Consider the following 6000-nt stretch of genomic DNA (forward strand, 5'->3'; position numbering starts at 1 on the left):
GAGAAAAACCAAACTTTTGGAAGTAGCAACTATGCCAATTTAGTATGAGCCGAGAAATTCAAGAATTTAGAACAATGAACTTATCTAGAGTTTGAATACATCCGTCATCTGGTCAAGTAATGCTTAGAAAGCAACTAGTAATTTTTCCAAAGATGATAATATCCATCAAAAATGCTATCCTTGTTCTCTGGAAAGTATGTAAAAGATCTGCAGAATTTTTTCTGACACATGAAAAATTATGGCAGCAAGAAATTTTTTCCCCCTGAAAGTTGTCTAGGTGTTGGCCCAGCCCCATTTTGACTCAGTCTAGATGTTTCAATTTCTTTAAAATTGAGATAAACTATGAAAAATGCAGGTAGGTTAACAGAAGTTCCCATGCGATTTAAAAGTTCCTATGTGAACCACTAAGTAACTTGGAAGGAAATAAAATTTGAAGCATTGCCGTTTTGGACATTGTCTTAACAGTTCTTCCAGTGGACACATTTACTTTGAGCTTAAAAAAATGGAAGATCAAGTGAAACTATGTGTTTCTAGGACAGTAATAGTGAGGCCTCGGTACTCTGAGAGCTGCAAGACTCCGTAAGTGTTAAGGGATTGCACAGATCTTTGAGTTCAGCAAAAGAAACTGCAAGGGACTATCATTGTGGCATTAGTTTTGACATTGATTTGCCATTAGCTGCAGCTTTAAACATCTATATCATCATATATGTTAACAATTCACAAAGCATTGCTAGAGCTCTAGTATTAAGGCTCTGACAATTAGAAGATTGGAATTACATTGAATATTTGTATCCCATTAGCAATTAACTGCTCATTCCTTATGTTTTTTATTTACATTATGAAATTGTTTCTGGATATCATTTAATTAATCTTTAGTGAAATATGACAATCTTTGAAGTTAGAGAGCCATGCCATGTGCATGATTTATGCAATGATTCATGTACACTAGCAAAAAGCAAGCCCCCTAACCATTTCATTTCTAAGATAGTTTAGCCTCACCTAATTTTCAAGGAAGATACTAATATATAAGCAGCACTTGAACATTTTCTTAAATTATACATGATTTTTTTTTTTGCATTTTAGTTATTTTTATTTTTAAGGTGTTTTTTTGTGTGTGTTTTTTTTTTAAATCTTCACCCAAAGACTTGCTAGGAGGGAGAGAGATTAGAGAGAGATAGAGATAGAGATAGAGATAGAGATAGAGATAGAGATAGAGATATAGAGATAGAGATAGAGATAAAGATTAGAGTTAGAGATAGAGATAGAGATATGGAGATTGAAGAAAGAAACACTGATGGGCTGCCTCCCATATGTGCCCAAACAGGGGATCAAACGCATAAATATGGGTATGTGCCCTGACCTGGAGTTGAACCGGCAACCTTTCCCTGCACAGGATGACACTCAACCAACTGAGCCACTCATATTAAGATTTATATTGTTATTCACAGATGGAAAAATATAACATCTCTGAGACAACGTATTGCTCAGTGGATCTAAAATACTGTAAAGGCAGTTATATCTCTGCTATTTTAAGGTTTAGATTTGGTGAATTTATGTAAAAGCATATGAAAACACTGTAATAATTTACTGGTAGATGCTAGAAAGAAGTTTACACTTACTTAAGAGGCAAAGAAGAATTTATTTGTAACATTTTTGAACTGAGAATGTTTTTAGAGGCAGGAACCAAACTAGAATTTGTGTACATGTGATTACCAATGGCAATTTTTCCAGTATTAATATTGTCTTTTTTCCTTCTATCGGTGTGTCTGGCAACAATTTTTCCCTAGCTTTTTATAGTTTCTAAAAATATATCTTGAGATTCTCAAAATAGATGAAAGCAAATTCCCAGCCAGCTCCTCACTTGAACACATTTGCAATGGTGGTATGATTCTAAAAATAATATTTATGTTTAATGTATCCTGCTTTGAGATTTGTATGAGAGGTTTTATAGCTTTGTGAGTTGTTAGCATATATGATCATATAAACCTGAAAAGCTGAAGTCGACGTTAAATGAATGTCAGTGTGGTTGTGAGGAAAATGTAATAATTTACATCAGCTACCAAGTCAAAACATTGTATAAATATAGAAAAACCTGATAAAGAGGTTGGAGTTGGGAACTGTAGATTCTGCAGAGGACGAAAAAAGAACCAAATCAACTTTCCCAGATCTTGAAGTTTGACAATCTCAAGATGTCAACTTAAAAATGTAGAAAAAGTTAATCCCAGTGAAACTTGAAAAATAATTCTAGTTTCATACATTTATTAAAGAATGAATTTCCTCCCCACACTCCCCACAGATACCATCTCTTCATGGATCAAGAATTCCCCTCCATACTGCATCATTCTGGGAAATTGTGCTACGTTCAAGCACTTCACAATTGGCCAGCTGAGGCAGCCTGGCCTGTAGCGCAGAATTTCTTGGGGGCACATGAGGAGATCTGGGTGGACTCAGGATGGCAGAGATGCAAAGGGTGGGATTGAATGGTGGAACTCTAGAGCAAGGGCCAATTTTCTGAATCATGCCCCACAGCACCATCATTCCTGTGCAGAGCCCATCCTCCACAAGACCAATTCTTTGTCTGTTTTAGGCTGATGTACTTGGCTGGCTTTATCCTGATGGCTTCGTGAGAACCTGCCCTACCACAAAGATTCTTGGGCCCCAGGCAGTTGGCAGCAGGCCTTCGTGTACACTGAGATTCTGCTGTGTGACTTTAGACACAGGACAGATGCTGAGTTTAAATCTGTATTAAACACCCACCCCACTGTAAGTCTACCTCACATACCATCAGAGGCTCTTTCAGTGACTTAGCATAATGGGCATCACAGGTGGCTGTCAGGCTGCCTCGAGCCTTTTGCTGACCTGCCCCCCAGTCTGAGTGCTGGTAGAAGCTAGCCTTGGTCCAAAGCTCAGCCCATCCCATATGTACCCAGGCCAGCAAAAGAAGCCACAAGCTTTAGATTACTTTGTTGATCCAACCAGGTAGCCTGGGCCATTCTGACAATGCCCTGTACCAGAGTCCCTCCCAAGAAACCCGGAACTGACACACAAGGTGGCTAACTTCAAGCCATATAAGGGCATAACCCAATTAGTTCCATAAGTGGCACACTCAAAGGAAGATAGCATCAGGCACCAGACCTCACCAGGCAAATTCTACTTTATTCGGTCAGCCCTCTTACAGCAGCACACACACTATGGTAGGAGTCAATCCTCATTTTCAGCCAGCATGAGGTTAAGTCCCACCCATGAACAGGCCAAGGCAATCAAACCTGAATTATAATAGAAGTGTTCACATAATCCACACAAGGGACATTCCTGGAGCACTAGCTTAGGTGATCAGGGACACTGCACCACTGAGCCCCATGAAACACTTACTACATAAGGCCATCATTCCATTGGGACACATAGCAGAACTATCTCATATACAGAAACAAATTCAGACAGGCAGCCAAAATGGGAAGACCTAGATACATGCTCCAAATTCAAATAAATAAAATAAAATTAAACAGAAGATATATCCAGAAAGAATGAAATGAAATGCAGCAATCAATCTACCAGAAACAGAGTCCAACACAAGGGTTATAAAGATGCTTAAGGAACCTAGGGGAAGAATGGATGAACTCAATGAGAACTTAAAGAAGTAGTAAACAAAAAAATGGCATAGAAATCATAAAAAAGAACAGTCCAGTTTTACTTCTTTTCCAATTTTGATGGCTTTTATTTCTTCTTCTTGTCTGATTGCAATGGCTAGTGCTTCCAGTACTATATCAAAGAGGAGTGGTGAGAGTGGGCACCCCTGTTTTGTTCCTATTCTTAGGGGAAATGGTTTTAGTTTTTCCCCATTGAGTATGATGTTGGCTGTAGGTTTGTCATATATGGCTGTTATTATGTTGAGGTATAATCCTTCTATTTCCACCATGCTGAGAGTTTTTATCAAGAAAGGGGGTTGGATTTTGTCAAATGCTTTTTCTGCATCCATGGATATGATTATATGGTTTTTATCTCTCAGTTTGTTTATGTAGTTTACCACATTTATTGATTTGTGGATGTTGTACCATCCTTGCATCCCCGGGATAAATCCCATTTGGTCATGATGTATGATCTTTCTAATATATTGCTGGATTAAATTTGCTAGAATTTTGTTGAGGATTTTGGAGTCTATGTTCATGAGGGATATTGGCCTGTCATTCTCTTCTCTTAGTATTGTCTTTATCTGGTTTTGGGATTAAGGTAATGCTGGCTTCATAGAAAGAGCTTGGAAGTGTTCTTTCCTCTTGAATTTTTTGGAATAGCCTGAGGAAGATAGGTTTTATTTTTCCTTTGAATGTTTTATAAAACTCCCCTGTGAAGCCATCTGATTCAGGACTTTTGTTTGTTGGAAGTTTTTTTTAATTATTTTTTTATGACTGCTTCAATTTCCTCCATAGTTATCAGCCTATTCAGATTTTTTGATTCCTCCTGGTTGAGTTTTGGAAGGTTGTATTTTTTTAGGAATATTTCCATTTCTTCTAGGTTAACCAGTTTGTTGGAGTAGAGTTGCTCATAGTATTTTTTTATGATTCTTCATATTTCTGTGAGGTCTGTTGTTATTTCACCTCTTTCATTTCTGATTTTGTTTTCTTGGGTCCTCTCTCTTTGCTTCTTGGTAAGGCTGGCTATAGGTTCATCAATCTTGTTTATCCTTTCAAAGAACCAGCTCTTGGTTTCATTGATTTTTTTTTGTCTCTATGTCATTTATTTCTGCTCTGATCTTTATTATTTCCTTCCTTCTGATCACACTGGGCTTTTCTTATTGCTCTTTTTCTAATTCTTCAAGTTGCAGAGTTAGATGGTTTATATAAGGAATATAATATCTGAAATAAGAAATACACTAGAAGGAATCAAAAACATATTAGAGGAAGCAAAAGATTGAATCAGTGATTTGGAAAAAAAGGTAACAGAAAAATCCCAACAGAGCAGCAAAAATAAAAAAAGAATTTTAAAAAATGAAGATATTTTAAGGAACCTCTGGAACAACATTAGGTGTAACAACATCAACATCAGCATCATAGGGGTACTAGTAGGAGAAGAGAGAGAGCAAGAGATTGAGAACCTATTTTAAAAAAGAATGACTGAAAACTTCCCTAAATTGATTTAGGAAGAAGACATTCAGGTTCAGAAAGTAAGAGTCCCAAACAAGATGAACCTAAATAGGCCTACACCAAGACACCTCACATTTAAAATAGCAAAGGTTAAAGACAAAGAAAGAATCTTAAAAGCAGAAAACATGACAATTAATTATGTACAAAGAAGCTCCCATACAATGTAGTCTGATTTCTAAAAAAAAAAGGCAGACCAGAGGGATTAGTACAAAATATTCAAAGTAATGAAAAACAAGGACCTACAAACAGACTACTCTACCCAACAAAGCTATTGTTTAAAATTGAAGGAGAAATAAAGAACTACCAAGTATAATAAAAGCTAAAAGAGATCATTACCACCAAACCAGTATTAGAAGAAATGTTAAAAGAACTTTTTAAAGAAGGAATAAAGAAAAATAGGAAAATAATTATAAAGAATAAAATGACAATAAATGCATACACATCAATAATCACCTTTAATCTAAATGTCTTAAATGCTGCATTAAAAAGACATTGGGTAGCTAAATGGATAAGAAAACAAGATTCATATACATTCTGTCTACAAGAGACCCACCTTAGAAAAAAAAGACACACAAACTGAAAGTAAAGGGTTGGAACAAGATATTTTATGCAAATAGAATGAAAAATATAAGCTTGGATAGCAATGCTTATATGAGACAAAACAGAATTTAAAACAAAGGTTACAATAAGAGACAAAGGACACTACATAATGATAAAAGGAAAAATCCAAACTGAGGATATAACCCTTGTAAAAAAGTATGTACCCACCATAGGAGCACCTAAATATATAAAGAAAATCTTGATGGACATAAAGGATTGAGAGTAATAGTAGGGAATTTTAACATGCCATTGACATTAATGG

The sequence above is a fragment of the Myotis nattereri genome, assembly GCF_964212035.1.
Source record: "Myotis nattereri genome assembly, chromosome: 2".
Lineage (NCBI taxonomy): Eukaryota > Metazoa > Chordata > Mammalia > Chiroptera > Vespertilionidae > Myotis > Myotis nattereri.